Source organism: Microtus pennsylvanicus, chromosome 4, assembly GCF_037038515.1.
Source record: "Microtus pennsylvanicus isolate mMicPen1 chromosome 4, mMicPen1.hap1, whole genome shotgun sequence".
NCBI lineage: Eukaryota > Metazoa > Chordata > Mammalia > Rodentia > Cricetidae > Microtus > Microtus pennsylvanicus.
In genome coordinates, this window is record NC_134582.1 from 141,956,059 (window position 1) to 141,972,882 (window position 16,824).

The 16,824-nt window shown below is 45.8% G+C and overlaps 1 protein-coding gene across 17 annotated transcripts in view; it reads left to right on the forward strand.

The window, feature by feature from the left end:
* The window catches only part of Svil (supervillin), a 208,215-nt gene that overhangs the window by 66,329 nt on the left and 125,062 nt on the right, over positions 1–16,824 (forward strand). For 4 of the 17 annotated variants that reach the window (XM_075970709.1, XM_075970717.1, XM_075970719.1 and 1 more), the window contains exon 1: positions 8,060–8,637. The exons of 5 other annotated variants lie outside the window; for them this stretch is intronic. The gene's annotated coding sequence lies outside the window, so the exon portion shown is untranslated. Of the gene's footprint in view, positions 1–8,059; positions 8,638–11,015; positions 11,028–16,824 lie in introns of those variants that run through there. 8 more of the 17 variants (XM_075970716.1, XM_075970718.1, XM_075970720.1 and 5 more) reach the window with 4 other exon arrangements.

The following is a 16,824-nucleotide window of genomic DNA, read 5'->3' on the forward strand; positions in this document are numbered from 1 at the left end:
ATGGCTATACCAAAGAGAGTCCAGTTCTGTAAATTAACTACTGTGAAGACTCCACCTCTATAGAATGATAGCACTGAGGAGGGCATAGGTCTACAGAATGACAGGACTGTCAAAGGTCCAGAAGTATACAATGACTGTACATGGTTCAGTGCTGCAGGATGACTGTACTCTGCTGTAGGACGATTGTGCTGTGAAGGGTCCAGTGCTATAGGATGACTGTACTCTGTGCTGTAGGATGATTGTGCTGTGAAGGGATCACTGCTATAGGATGACTGTACTCTGTGCTGTAGGACGATTGTGCTGTAAAGGGTCCAGTGCTATAGGATGACTGTACTCTGTGCTGTAGGATGATTGTGCTGTGAAGGGATCACTGCTGTAGGATGACTGTATTCTGTGCTGTAGGATGATTGTGTTCACTGCTATAGGATGACTGTACTCTGTGCTGTAGGACGATTGTGCTGTGAAGGGATCACTGCTGTAGGATGACTATATTCTGTGCTGTAGGATGATTGTGTTCACTGCTATAGGATGACTGTACTCTGTGCTGTAGGACGATTGTGCTGTGAAGGGATCACTGCTGTAGGATGACTGTACTCTGCTGTAGGATGATTGTGTTCACTGCTATAGGATGACTGTACTCTGTGCTGTAGGACGATTGTGCTGTGAAGGGATCACTGCTGTAGGATGACTGTACTCTGGTGTAGGATGATTGTGTTCACTGCTATAGGATGACTGTACTCTGTGCTGTAGGATGATTGTGCTGTGAAGGGATCACTGCTATAGGATGACTGTACTCTGTGCTGTAGGATGATTGTGCTGTGAAGGGTTCAGTGCTATAGGATGACTGTACTCTGTGCTGTAGGACGATTGTGCTGTAAAGGGTTCAGTGCTATAGGATGACTGTACTCTGTGCTGTAGGACGATTGTGTTCACTGCTATAGGATGACTGTACTCTGTGCTGTAGGACGATTGTGTTCACTGCTATAGGATGACTGTACTCTGTGCTGTAGGACGATTGTGTTCACTGCTATAGGATGACTGTACTCTGTACTGTAGGCCAATTGTGCTGTGAAGGGTCCAGTGCTATAGGATGGCTGTACTCTGTGCTGTAGGATGATTGTGCTGTGAAGGGTTCAGTGTCTTAGCATAACTGTAATATGCAGTGTCCAGTACCATAGAACAACTGTACCAGCTCTGTAGAATTATTGTACTGTCAGGGGTCCAGCAATGCAGAGCAACTATATGTGCATGATTCAGTGTTGCAGGATGATTGTACTGTTCAGATCGAGCACTGTAGAATGACTGTACAGTCAGGGGTCCAGCAATACGGAGCAACTATATGTGCATGGTTCAGTGCTACAGGGTGATGGTGCTGTTCAGAATCTGGCACCGTAGAATGACTGTGCCATGCATGGTCCGGCTCTGTAGAATGACAATTGTTGTGGGAACAGTGCTATAGAATTGCAGTACCATTGAGTGTCAAGTACAGTGAAATTATTATACCACTGAGGGTCCAACTGTATGGATACTGCAGCTTCCCCTCATTATAGGTTGATTGGACTCTTGAATTGCCATGATATTCCCATCACTTGTTTCTGGATGTGGTGAGGAGGTTCTACCTCCTGGGTTGCATAATGTGCCCTGTGCTACTAGCTGGGAGGTGCGCATCTCTGAGAGCATGTTCTTCAGAGACCCCCTCGCTCCTCCAGTAGCCAGTGTGTGTAACGCTCCTGGTATCATTGGGCACAGCACAACCGCTTCCCTTCTTCTGGCAGTGCTTGGGAAGAGGCCCATCATGCTCTACATTCATGTTGGTGTTTAGGCCCAGCAAGGAAACTACCATGGTACTGTGCCTGGTGATGTTGGTAGCTGTGTGGAAAGGAAATCCTCACCCCCTTGGGCATGTCCATCAGCTCTACCTCACTTTTAAGAGTCTCTGGGGTTCTGCCATGCCATGTCTACTTCTTCAGAGAGACAGAAAATCCCTGGGTTTAGACATCCAGCAGCCTAACTGGAGCATATCACACTCTGTACATCTCTGATTTCTTGTCAGACTCTTACCCTGGTGTCCGGGAATGCAGTGTTGGTCCAGCCGAAATTGAGGCTGGGTCCCTGGAACCTGCTCCAGGCTCACCCCTGGCAAACTCCCATTTCATTTTGATCATGAGGCCAGCACTGTCTGGGTTGAGCCTTGTAGCACAGCCATTGCTCTGGAACTGCTGCCACTTGGGAGAATCAATTGCATCATTTGTTCAACCCACTGACTTACAAATGACCCTGGAGCTCAAAAGATCTTCATCTGAGGCCAGTTAAGTGTGCCAAAAGCTTTCAGAAAGAGAGCACAGACAGAAAGACTCCACAGACTGACCAAATGAGCAGGAGAGCAGGAGATTGACTGGAAACCATCACCACTGAAGACATTTGCCTTTTAAATAAAGCTCCTCACAAGCAAAATGACTATGGTACAGATAGCCACAGTGTTAGACCACACTAAAGCGTGGGCATAGATACAAGGAGACCATGCATATCCCTGTCAGAACCCAAAGCTCTCTGAAAAAAAAAAAGAATGAATCCAAGTCATATCCTGCCACAGCAGGAATCAGGATAGTCAGTGGGTTCTGGCTGTGCAGCCTTTCATCCCCTGGAAATGAGTATCTTTAAAAAGACTTTAAGTGATTGCTAAAGATCATTGCCATTCGAAAGCAGTACTCTTCAGAAGGCAGAATGCTGTGGGACAATGGTCTTGTATCCTGTAAAGATTTGCCACTTGTATTGGCTTAATAAAATGCTGATTGACCTATTAGCTCAGGTTTTCTTATTAATAATTCTTACATTTTGCATTAAGCCATAATTCTTGTCTGTGCTGGCCATGTGGCCTGGCACCTTTTATCAATGAAGCATTCTCATCTTGCGTCCTCTGCATCTAGGTGATGACTGCAGATTGAGCCTTTCCTCTTCCTAGAATTCTCCAGTTCTGGTGACCCCTCCTATACTTCCTGCCTGGCTACTGGCCAATCAGCATTTTATTAAACAAGTACAAGTGACAAATCTTTAGAGGCGACAAGGCCATGTAGCTGCTACCAGGAACAGATATGCCTTCAGTGGAGCCTACTGAAACTTTGCCAGTTGGCCACGACCTCATGGTGATGCACAGATTAATGGAGATGGGTTGGTTTAGGATGTAAAAGCTAGCCAATAAGAAGCCTGAGCTAATAGGCTAACCAGTTTATAATTAATGTAGGCCTTTGTGTTTCTTTGGGACTGAACGACTGTGGGACCAAGCAGGACAGAAACCTCTGTCAACAGCAGAAGGCTTAGAGTATTGTGGCCTTGTTTTCCCTGGTCAGACTCTGATGTCATTACTATTTTAGAACAAGAAGGGACATAATGAGACTAAGGCTTTTGCCCAGTAACACTTGGGCAGCTCTACCTAGTTCATTTTCTGCATTCTGCATTGATTGATGACCCTGAGAAAAAGAAAAGTATCTTGTGGCTGTATCTAGGGGCTTGGGAATGTGTTATCCCCCAAACCCAAATAAAGAAGCTGAGTGAGGCAGTATGCTCTTAAAATCCCAGCATTGGGAAGGAGCAGCCAAGAGCTTCCCTGGAGCTCACTGTCCATCAGCTGTGTCTAATCAGCAGTCCTAGGTCTCAAGAAGAGACTGTCTTAAGACAAACAAACAAAAAACAAAGCTGGATGACACTTCATGAAGGATGACATCCAAGGCTAGTGTCTGGCTGGTGTGGGACAATTGTATTCTGTCAATTATATTTTAAATAAATGCTGATTGGTCAGTAGCCAGGCAGGAAGTATAGGCAGGACAACCAGACAGGAAGTAAAGGTGGGTCAAGGAGAACAGGGGTATTCTGAGAAGAAGGAAGCTCTTTCTGCAGCTGTTATCCCACCACAGAAGAAGAAAGATGTGACTACCTCGCTGAAAAAAGGCACCAAGCCATGTGGCTAGCATAGACAAGAATAATGGGCTAATATAAGTTATAAGAGTTAATAAGAAGACTGAGCTAGTGGGCCAATCAATTTATAATTAATGTGGACTTCTGTGTGATTTCTTTGGGACTTAACGATTGTGGGAACTGGGCAGGACAGAAAACTCAGTCAACATCTGGCTGCCACATGCATGTGCACAAACAAACATGTACATAACCCATACACATATAAAACAAAAGGAAACAAGGAGAAGGATCAGGGAGGAAGAGAGGGAGGGAAGGATTAGTAAATGTGGAGAGGGGGAGAGAGAGAGAGAGAAGAGAGAGAGAGAGAGAGAGAGAGAGAGAGAGAGAGAGAGAGAGAGACAGAGAGAATCTCCCCACAAGTGCTTTCAATGCTAGTGATAGAACTTCATATCACAAATGTTTATTTTTTTCCCAAAGGCACTGGTTTATAAACAAATGTTTATTACGTGGATGAAGTGGCTGACTAACTCATGTTCTGCGGGTGCTAAAAGATCATGGTTTCCTGCATTTTCAGAACCAGGGAAGAGTTTAGTGGAATTTCTAGGATGGTGAGGGTTTCCTAAGTGAGAATGAGGGAAAGGCACCTTTTTCCATCAGTATGACCTATGTGACTTCTCATAGTTGTGTCCAGACGCTTGATGCCACTAATGAGGTGTGAGGTTCCTGCAATGTACCCGCTAGACATACCCATTCTCACTTTTGTTTTCAAAAGTGCGAGGTGATACCTGGAGAAATTCCTCATAGTGCTCTAAGGGCAAATTAGTCCTTGGTCTATAACAAGATCACCTCAAGGTTCAATGTAGTTTCTCATGGACTTTCATTAAATCCTTTCTTTAGACAATTTAGTGTTACAGCTTGGCTAATGAGTGAGGGGAAGAGTACCTGCTACCCACCTGTCCAGGAGAGGCAGCTCCTTATAGGTTGGCACTGAAAATCCAAGCTTAGAGAGATGCCAGGGCAGGGAGCTGTTGAAGGCCGGTCTGGAAGCAGCAGTCTCGGTGGTTTGAGGGTGGTAAGAGGAAGAGCTTGGAGGAACCCCTGTCACAGCCCTGCCTGGACACTGAGAGGAAATAGACAAGAATGCTGGTGCTTACACCACAAGGCTCCGTGTTTTCAGAGATTCTGTAATTAGGGGTGGACCTGGCTCCTAATTTGGGGGTCCGAGATGAAGGGTGGTCAGTTGAGAAACATTATTAATTTCCACAGTCAGAGCAGATGTGTATGACATTATTTGTTGTGAGTTTCCTGTTACTGGGAGACATCCTGGGCAGCTGGGGAAATGACTCAGTAGGTAAAGGGCCTACCACACAAGTGTGAAGCCTGAGCTCAATCCTCAGCACCTATGTGAAAAGCAAGCCACAGGTACTTGGCATGGAGACAGGAGGAATACTAGAGTTTATTGGCGGCCAGCCTTAAAAGAACAAAAGACAAAACAAGCAAACAAACAAAAAACCAATAAGATTTAGGTTTAGTGAGAGACCCTTCCTCAAGGGAATATGGTGGAGAGTGATGAGGGGGGACACCCAAAGTCCTTCTCTGACTTCTGTGCATGCTCATAGGTGCACACAAACACACAAGCAGCACATGTATATGCACACACAAATATGAAATAAATAAATAGAATAAATAAAAATTAAAAAGAATACAAGGATACCATGTCTCCTTCCCCAGGGTTCCCCAGTGGAATGTCCTATAAAGAGATTGTATCTCCTTACCCAGTCCCCGTGGGAACATCTTGCAAACTTTGGAGCAGGATTCCAACTAGGACACTGCTATTGGCACAATCAGTAGACGAATGGAGAGTCATGTAATAAGGGGGACCCCCACACACATTTCCTCCTGTAGCCTGCTTACTGCACCCTTAACCGCTGTTCATCACTGCCTGCTCTTCAGTACCTGGGAGGCAGGCAGATCTCTGAGTTTGACACCAGCCTGGTCTACAGAGTAAAGAATGGAACATTCAAGGCTACACAGAGAAATCCTATATTAAAAAACCAAAACAAACAAACAAACAAAAAGCAGACAGGGTTGGGAGATATCTCAGTGGGGAAGACTGAAATGGATTTTTAAAAATGCTACAGGATCCCCGGCAGCAGCAGGCAGCAGGCCATGTAGCGGCAGGCAGTGGGCAGGGGATCCTGAGAACAGCCAGTCCCAGGTAGGGATAGCTGCAGGTCCCTGAGTGGTGGCTGGTCCAGGACAGGGAGACATGTGGTGGCGGGCAAGAGACAGAGACATAGATAGGCATGCCATACAGAGTAAGGTTGAATATTTATTCAGTGGGTTATGGAGGGAGAAGGGGAGAAGAGAGAGAGCAAAGGAAGGGACAGAAGGGGGGAAGGGGAGAAGTGGGGAGAGGCAGAAGCAGCCTCTTAGAGAGGGAGACAGAAAAGGGGAGGAACTCAGGCTGGAAGCTGAAGATCAGCCTGCCTCAGTGGACTGGGGAGAGAGTAGGCATGGCTTGTCTCTTAAAGAGACAGAACAGCTCATTACAAAGACACTTGCTATTCTCAGCATGTAAAAACTTTGTGTTCTCCTAGCCCCAGTGTTGAAGGAGTGGAGACAGACAGCATCCTGGGACCTAGCTGGACAGGCAACCGACATGAAACAGTATAAGCTTCAGGTTTAATGAGAATTGGGCTGCTTCATGCAATAAGGAAATCCATAAAGGAAGGTACCCAATGTCTTCCACTGGCCTTGAATGTGTGCAGATGGACATAAATACCTGTGCACACACAGGTACACACAACACACAACACCAACCAGCATTTAAACGAGATAAAATAAGCCTAACTATGAGGGAAACACTCAATGTGTAAGAGAGACAATAAGATAGGGATTGTAGCTCAAATTAGATGCCAAAGTTGTGCTGAAAAATTTAGTATGACTGTCATCTGGAAGTCAGTTAAAAATTGACTTGACAAACTTTTCTAACCTTTTAACAAAATAGTCTGAAATTAATGTCTAATTGTCACACCTGTCCATGCTATCTGCCATCTATTTTTTAAATCCGCATATGAAAATCATACACATTTGTAAGGCTATGGATGGAGTTAGGACATTTAGCTTCACCACAGACATTCTCCTTCCTCCATGGCGGCAGCCTTTTTTCAGTATTGTGAACCATGCCACACAGCACTGCCATCTGTCCACCTGGCCATGGGTTATGTTTTTAGAAGTAGATATTGTCCTGCAGAGTTAATTAGTGACAGGAATTTTGACCCTCGTTGTGAGCCCTCCTTACTCCTGGGTGATGCAGCTGGTGGTCTGGGAACCCGTGACACTCAGAGGCTTATCAGCCAGAGGCTACACACAGCAGGCAGCATTGCTCTGGGCCTGGGATTTAATGAGCTTTGTGATTTACATTGAAGCTATTGCAGACAATTAAGACTCACCCTTACCCTTGTAACAACAGAATGCTTGCCCTGGTAAGTACTTTTGTAAGTGGAGTTGGAATCTTTAGTTTCTGTGTTTAGAAAGTGCAAGGGGCCATTTAAGAAGTGGTTGCAACTGTTTTTTGTTTTGGTTTTTGTTCCCTTTGTTTTTAGTGGTTAAGGTCTGTCTGATTTTGAAGGGACAGCAGTCACTATATCCCGGTCCTGTGGGCTGGGAGGATAAACCGAAACCGGGGTTGTAAGAAAAATTTTTATGTTGCTTTACCGAGAGTTCTTCCGACAATGCCGTCTTCCTCTGCTGGGCAGTACTAAGCAGTGTCGAGGGCTACACAGTTGTCAGTGTGTGAAGATCTGTGTGACTTGTGTGCACTGTGCCACTTGTGTCTGGTTCTTTGTGTGGTGTTTAGGATCCCGGCTTCATCCACGATGCCTTGTTCTTTCTTTTAGTTTTAGCATTGGAGGCACGTTTGCTTGTCTAATTCTGTATTGTCACCTGTCCAGCAGCCGGCTGCACCTTTTTAATTTCTCTATAAAACAAACTCGAGAGTATGCAGCCAATTGAGCCACATTTGAAGTGGCAGCCGGTCAGCCCTGTTGCAACAGCTGATGGGCTCTCTCAGTGTCGAGCTATTTCTGGTCCATTAGCTGCTATCAGGCTTCTCCAGTTCAGGCCATAAAAGGCTGGTCCCATGTGGAGTTGCCGCACTGCCTCCGACTGCGTCCTCCACTCAAGCATCCTCAGGTTTCATGTGGATTTACCCAGTAATGGATGACTCTGCCAAGACCAGACTGGGCAAGCGCAGCCTCGAAGACACCAGGAGCTTGGGGACTTCAAAGAGAAGACTCTTTTTGTTAATATTTTGGTGTTCTTTCCTGAAAGAGACCTTTGGGATATAGCCCTCACCTATTTCCCAAACCTGGCATCTCAACAGCCTCTGGAAAGCACCGTTCTAAATATACTCACTGTGAATCATCCCACCGATAGCGACAGTTGCCTGGTTTGTTGACCGCTGATCGTATGCAGTGCCTGCCACTGGTCTACCTTGGAAGATTTTACTTTTGTTTAGACGTTAGAGATAGTTTTCCTTGAAGAGACTCTACTCAAGAATACCCATCGCTGAATTAGAGGGATACAGCTGTTTTGTTGTTGTTGTTTTTGTTTTGTTTTGGTTTTTTTTGGCTTTTTTCTTATTAAAGCAGTTAATAAAGAATTTCAGTGTGATCCTGGCCCCTTTCACTTAGAGGAACAAGGATTACACAGAAACTTGAAGTAAGTGAAAAATCTTTCTATGTATCTAAATGCAGCTGCCTGGAAGAGCCTCTCTGTGAACATGCTTCCCAGGGAGCTGCTGATATAAAGCTTTGCAGTTTCCTGCCATGCATGCTAGTTACTGCAGTTATTCCTGTGGCTACCCTGGATGCAATTTAGGTGTGTGGAAGATTGGATTTTCTTAAAACAAAAGGACCTACTTTATAGCTAAGAGAGGTTTATAGCCAATAATTTGCTTAATGGAACTGAGTAAGTATATCCTGTCTACAATTTCACATTTAAATTAGAATTTTTCACAAGGCAGAGCATTGCTTTATTTCACATCTATCTGTAAAATAGTCTCAGTCTCTCTCTGTGTCTATTTATCTATCCATCTCTTTATCTCCATCTGTCTATCTATCCATCTCTTTATCTATCTGTGTCTATGTATGTATGTATGTATGTATGTATCTATCTATCTATCTATCTATCTATCTATCTATCTATCTATCTATCTATCTATCTACCGATCATCTGTCTGTCTGTCTATCTATCTATTGATCGATCATCTATTTCTATCTACCTGTCTGTCTGTCTGTCTGCCTACCTACCCATCATCTAGCTCTCTGTCATTCATTGTGATTCTGAGTATCAAACCCCAGGGCCTCAGGCATGCTCAGTACATGTTCTACCACTGGGCTAAACTCCCAGTCTTTGCTCATGTTATTAATTCAAGGGAAATGCAAATTGCCTGTGAGCCTTGTGCCCAGTCTTTGCTTTCAGGACTCTGCCAATGATGCTTAGATTCTTTAAGTTTGACATCTAGAACAGCTTTGGTCCAGAATCTTAAAAACTCTCACCTGAGTGTCAAAATTTTGAGTTGTAGTTCATTTTTAAATTCTCCAGTGAGAGGTATTAGCCCTGCCATTTGAATCTCTGCTTTAATTTGGTAGTTCTGGGCTGGGAAGTAGTGGCAAGGTGTTCATCACATGAACAAGTATACATAGTAACTTTCTTATCAAGTAGTAAATAGAATATTTATATTGAGACACATCACTGGAAAATCTACTGTGCTTCTCCACTTTAAGCTGTACCACTGGTGAAAGAGATTTCTACTACATGTACTCATGGCTGGTGTGTGAGGGACTCGTTTGGAAAGGGTCAGTGCTCAATTTGCATGCTGTATGTAGATGCCTATGTGTTACTGTGGCCAAGAGTGGTATGGCTGACTGAGAGGAACTGTAGTATGAATTGCACACATGCACACACACACACACACACACACACACACACACACACACACATACACACTCTGCAGTGGGGTGGGGGTGGGGCTGCCACTGCTCACTAAGCCAGGAGAGCTCTCAGACAAGCCTAGCAGTTGAATGCCTTGCTAGAAATAGGGCCCCGTGTCACCCTCTGAAGGTGAGTAGCTGTGACATCGGTACCCAAGAGAGATGACTTGTTACTGACATGCTTCCTTCTACTGGACAGGATGATGTTAAACCCCAGGAAGTTGCCTTTCAGTGATCAGTTGACTGATGCCCAGAGCATAATCTTACAGTTTGGTAAAGTTCTGACCCTCTGTGGTCATCCCCCTGTGCTTGCTTACCTTTGCCTGTACTTCTGAGGCATCTGGAAGACTTTGGGTTCTAGTCTCCAGTGCACACCTTTTAGCACACCTGGGGACATTTAATGCTTTCCTATAGAAGACTACTACAGAAGAACAGACAAATCCTTCAGATTTTGTAAGGAGGCACCAGGCCATGGGCAGTTAGCCAGTGGAAACCACCTCGGTTGTTGGAACAGGAAGTCATGTCCCCGGGGTCTGGCTGTCTGGACCCTTTAGGACGATCCCTGTAACTGTGTCAAAGCACGAGGGTGGGAATTGTCTTGCCAAGATAAGGATTATCTCCCAATCTAGAACTTCCTGGAATTTCTGGGCATCTTTGCTGATTGCTACCCTTGACTGCTTACCCTTGGCCTCCTGTCTGTCTCTCACGTGACTTGCCCCCTCCCTGCCAGCCTTGTCTCCAGCCTGTGCTACCGCTTTGTCCTTAGTGGATCCCTTTGCTCTCAGGTTCTGTGTCCAGTCTGATGGCAGAGTGTGCTCATCCATGCCTTGTGCCACGGCCATACCCTGAGCCTCACTCTCAAGATCCCTTCTACCACCAGACCTTTGCTGGCATCCACTTCAAATGCCTGGGAGATGATATCACATGACATGGGCCACAGTGTCCTCTTACTGTCTGTCTGTCTCTGGCTCCAGGGCTTTGACTCCAGCCTGTACTGTAGGGCTACAGGGCTACAAATGTCCTGGTGCCCTCCCTCTATAAGGGAGGTGGGGTACCCAACAAGCATTGGATCTTGGTACCTTTGATCTCAGCTTACCCAGGGGACACTCCACAAATGTGAGTTGTTTGGATTGGGTTGAGTTGTAGCAGTGTGTGGCTGTGTTCTGTTAGAAGCTCAGCTCTTCCCTCTGGAGTATCCACTGTGAAGGCTGGTGTTTTGTTGTGTAGATCTCTTTTTTTTTCTCAAATCAAAATACTCATGCAGAAAGATGCCTTCCTGTTACAAGTCTGATGGGGTTTCTGAATGCGTGCTTTTACCAACACAGGAAATTGAAGTGCATTTGACAAAGACAACCTCTTCAGTATTGCAGCTTTGCCTGGGATGAGAAAAATCACCTGGGTACTTGACTTGGATGCTTTTTCCAAGGGCTAGGCATCGACTCAAGTGGCATGTCTTGGGAGGGACTTGAACTGTTGACCTTGGGGACAACAGTGTCTTGATGTAGTCCAGAAAGGTCTCTGCCCCTTAGAGACATTCCTGTCTATGGGAGTGAAGCGTGTATTTTGCACATAGCTTGCTTACCCTCTTCTGAAAGTCGATCCGCAATTCCCAAACAGGTTTCTAACCCAGACTTAGCTGGGTTTTGTGTAAATACAGTAAAGGGCGTAGTTCTGCTGCCTGGGGATCAGTGATTTTTCTCATCACTGGCATATGCTTGCTCATATCTCCGGTTTCCTGGGAATTTCATTTGTGCAGAGCTCTGGTTCAATGCTGTAAGATGCAGAAGGCTACAGTGTGCCTGTCCTTGGTGACTGCATTCCCTGAAATGGCTCAGAGAGGAAAGTGATGAAGTCCCTGTGCCCATCGTGCTGCACACAGGCACCTGCCACCCAGTGTTGCTGTACGAACACTGAGCACTGCACAAGGGCCCTTTGCATTGCATCCCGATGTCACACCATCTAGAGACCCTCAGTGTGCCCATTCTACCAAGGAAAGACCTGAGGCTCGGACAGCCTTGCCCAGGGACATGAGCCATAGAATTGGCTAAATTTGAACCCAGACCTATGTGATGTCGCCTCAAATCTCCTAACTCCTGAATACCAGTGTAGCTCAAACTGTAATAGTAATTGCCAGCTGTCTTAGTCTACTTCCTGGGACTGTGTAATTTATAAAAAAAGAAAAATGAGTATTGATCGCAGTTCAAGTTGAAGGCTACATCAGGTAGAGAGCCCCACGGCATCATGGGACTTCATGTGGTCAGAGAGCTAGTGTGCCACAGAGCACGCCCTCCGCCGACAGAGCAGCTCTTGCTTATCCCAGGAGCTCAACCACTCACGAGGCCTGTGTGACCCAATAGTCCCACCTCCACGTACCATCAAAATACGCTTTGGGGATCCTGTTTCCAGCATATGAAGCTTGCGGGATCAATTCAGTGTCTGCATGGCCCTGGAATCCAGCCCTACTACCACAAACGCAGAAAGAAGGGGGGAGGGAAGACAGAAAGGGAACGGAGAGAAGGTGGCAGAGAGAGGGGGACTTCACAGATTGCTTTGTCCTCCAGTCTGTGACCCAGTGGACTTTTCTGTGGACACTGAAATGGAAGCTTCCTGGTAGACTGGCCTGGGAGAAGGCTTCCCAGAGGTCCACTTTCTATTTCAACAGCCCCTCCCATCTTTAGTGCTGCCCTCCCCCCTCTTTACCTTCATGCTTATCCCCATTCCTCTGCCTTGAACTTCTGTCGTTTTCCTGGCTCCCTCTCTTTGTGTGGAAAACATACTCAGGTTTCTTCCAGACTAAATAAAGCTCCTTGACCTCCGACCCAATCTCGCTTCTTTCCCTGCCAGTCACTCTCAGCACACACTCAAGCCCTCCTGCCTCTTCTTGTTCAACCTTCAAGGCCGCCAAGTGTCCCGAGTCTCCAGTAGGGAACCTGGGCCAGTGGGGTAAACGCCTTTCTCTGTATTCTGTCTGCCTGAACCGTGCCATGGGCCTTGGCATCCTTATTTTGCTGTCTTACCGTTTTTAAACTTTTAAGCTCATACCATGCTGTAGGCATTCGTGTGCTGTTTCAGTCTGTGCACATGCAGCGATCACAGCAGCTGCCTCCATCCAGCCTTGTCCACTGTCCTTGTTAGCTGAGATCTGTTCATCTTTGTGATTAAACAATGTATTCCAATAAGCCGTGTGAGTATGGGTAGTCTATACATCCAGTGTTGGCAGAATTGAACATAGAAGATGAAGAGTCAGATTCTGAATGACCATCCGACAGCTTTTATACATGTGGCAGTGTGGGGTGTGTGTGTCCACCACAGGTCAACTTGGAGTGTTTTTCTTAATTGCTCTCCACCGTACGTTTTGAGACACAGTCACTCACTGAACCTGGAGTTCGTCCCTCAGAATCACTGGCCAGTGAACTCCGGGAATCTCTCTGTGCCCTCCTCCCTAGCACAGGAGTCACCTCCCCAGTACAGAGGTCACTTCCCCAGTTTCAGGGGTCACCTCCCTGGTATAGGGATCACCTCACCACACCTCACCAGTGCAGGGAACACCTCCCTAGTGCAAGGGTCACCTCCCCAGGGCAGGGGTTATAGCTTCTATATCTGACTCAATACTTCAGGTTGTACAGCAAGTGTGTTACTGACTGAGCCAGCTTCTCCAGCCCCATGCGCCAGTCCCATGTGCCAGCCCCATGCGCCAGCCCCACACTGGCAATTTTCGGTGTGTTTATTGTTCAGAGGCTTGCTTCTTGATGGGATTTTTTGTTTGTTTGTCTTTTGCTCTGATCACGCAGTATTGTCTGGCCACTTGGGCTCAGCCACATAGTCACTGAACAGAAAACATACATATGTACTCAAAGACATTAAAGTTTCAGTGATTCTGCTGAATTCTGAACCATGGTGCATAAGTTTACTCCACCTCACCAAAAATAGACAATGATCACGTATTTTATTTGTGCATGTGTTACACATTCCTCCAGCCCCAAGTGAGGATGGAAAGCAGTGGCCTTTCGGGCTTCAGATATACTACTCCACCTTTGAGGAGTTTTAATCTATTCTCGCAGACATGTCTTAGGATTCTGATGCCTTTGAACTCATCCTGTTTTGCCAGGGTCGGGAGGTCTTGAAGTTCAGCTGTGCTCCTCCGTGTTGTATCTGGCTCACACCATTCCTGATTGCTGTTTCCAAACACAAAGATAGCACTTTGATTGTTGTAGGTATTGTTTCTGATTTTTCGGTCAGTTCATTGTTAGATTTGATTCAGGCCAGACTAAAAAGGGCTTGGTGGCGGAGAGGGTAGCTTGGTGGTAGAGCCCTTGCCTGGCTGAGCAAGGCCCTGGATTTTATCCTAGTGGTGCAAGAAACAAATAAAAATGAGAAACAAAATTCAGAAGTCTTAGTTGTTCTGTTGAGTAGGTTCTTCCCCTGATTATACTTGTAGTCTTCATTTCCGCCAGACATTCATTCTAGCCAAAGAAACAGAGTCAGTGGGCTTTAGGATTTTATATATTTTTATTTCATGATCATATATATTTTAAAATTCCTTGACTAGATTAGAAATGTGGCCCAGGAGATGGGGACCACTAAATGCCATGGGATGTGTCTTACAGAGGAGGTGCTCACTGGAGATGAGCCTTGCTGTCTTCATTTTGGAGTTTTTGTTATGTTTTTATTACTTCCACGCAGGCTCTCAGTCGCAAAGCTGATGTGTTCCTAGCACTTCTTCCCTAGTGGCAGCTTTCTGGCAGCTGACTCTTAAATCTCTAAAAGGACCTTGCTGGGGAGTAGGTGGGTTGGGGAACAAGTGCTGTGGAGGCCAAGGACAACTCAGCTGAGGCTCCTTCACCACTTCCAAGAAGTGAGTTTGCTTCCTGCTCCCAGCAGAGAGACAGTTCTGTGTGAACTTGGAGATGTCTGACCTCTAGGACCGCTTAGAGCCATGACTACAGGAGAGGAAGCCTGACCTTAGTAGGCTCTTTGTCCTTTGGATCTCAGTGGCATGTCTGGTGAATGGGGGTCACACAAGAAAGTTTCTAAAGTTCCTTCTACATATCTGTATTCTGTAATAGAGATCTTTTAGAGACTGGGTCATATTTCGTCTCTCTTGGACAGAAAGTCAAGGTTCAAGAAAGGATGCTGGAGGAAGTGCGGATTGGCTAGAGGGAGGCTTTTGCTAGGTCTTCCTAGTCTTCCTGTTCTGAGCTGTGTCTGCTTTAGCACACCCCACACCCCCGCGCCCCCATTCCTTGTCTGTTATGGTCGCTCTCTTCCTCCCTCTCCGGATCTTTATATTGGGATTATTGCCTCTTTTCAGATTGAGCTCCTGCCACTTCTTTTTTGTACATTTAAGTATCAAATTTTCTTTCGTCTAGTCTTCCTTGCTCTCTCCTGTTTTTGGGACTTGTGTTACATGTCCTTCTGTGAAATACCGCTGTGGCCACAGCTAACCCAGCAGGGCAGGCAGAGATAGGCAGAGCTATTCTCAACATGAATGGCAGCTTTGCCTCCTTGGCCCTTTAGGCTTAGTAGCTCAGTGCCTGGGGCCACTCTCCACCAACCCCGACTTTCTGAGGATCGTGTGGGCTGGTCTACACGTTGTGAAAGAACAGCAGGAAACAGCTGGCTGTTTTCTAGGAGGTGTGCTCCACACCTGTGCACACCTGCTTCTCTTCTTCACCTTGGACCTTGCAGATCTGCTAGAGTGTGGAACTGACTCATCTTGGAGCTGCACCTCCAACAGCTGCGTTTCTGACTTCTACCTGCCAACCAACCACTCCCCTGCTCTTTCTGTGACTTCTACACCAAAGCATTGCATCACATACATTCACTGAATGATCCTGCGCTTGCATTTTCTGTCTTCTGTAATTCAGTTTCCTTGTAAGTTACAGCGATGACGCATATTCACTGTTATAAAATTTGCTTTGTGTAGCAGTAGCAAGTCAGATGCCCCTTCCTGACTTCATTTTAATCCGTGTCCTCTCTGCTATCATAAAGCTCTGTCTGTAAACACTGAATCACTCCTGAGCAAAGGTTGATGGCAGCTTCATCCAAGCAGGGTGTGACAGAAATAGGTCATTCAATCTACAGCTCTCTGCCTTGGCCCAACACTATATTAAGTGACCCCCAAATTTACAGCGAAGATAGCTCTGCTTGAAGATTTTATTCTCACTGTAAGCTTGTTGCAGTCCCGGAGACTACACTCCATGTGCGTGAGAGACTAGCACTCTACCACGAAGCTCTGCCTCCAGCTCCCTCTTGTTCTTTTCTATTTTAAATTGTCCAGGTCTGAGGGCAAGAGGCTTGTCACCAGGCCTGACGACGGGCTCAACCCCTCAGTCCAAGAATAAATAAATGCAATGATTTCTTCAATTGCCCAAGCTGGTCTTGAACTTACTTTAGAGAATGGCAAGCCTTGAACTTAGGATCCTCCGTCCCCAAATTTCTCAAGAAACTGAGATTACAGTTTAAGGAGATGCTGCCTGGAGATTTTGAAGTGATGTAAGAAGGAGTTTGGTCACGTGGGATAGACGGCTGTGTGTCAGTGGGAGGGTCAGCAAATCTAGTTTCCAGCTGAAACTTTGTCTCTGTGGGATTTCTTCGCATTTTTCTCTTTAAGGTAATTCTCTGGTAAGCTCTGTCATGGGTTTTACACAAACATGTACTTCTCTCCCTGACTACCTGTATTATGCTAAGACTCTTTCATTTTGTACATGTTTAAATGCTTGCCTCATGGGGCTATAAATATTTCATCATTGGTTCTTCACCAGGTAATTATTTCATTAAAAGTAAATTATAATTTATTTAGGCACTCAGATGAAAGTGCAAATCGACTAGTGAATGGATGGTCTACAATCTGAGAACAAATTTCCTTGGTATTTTAATGAGTGTTTTCTGAGCCCACTTCTGCGCGGGCAGA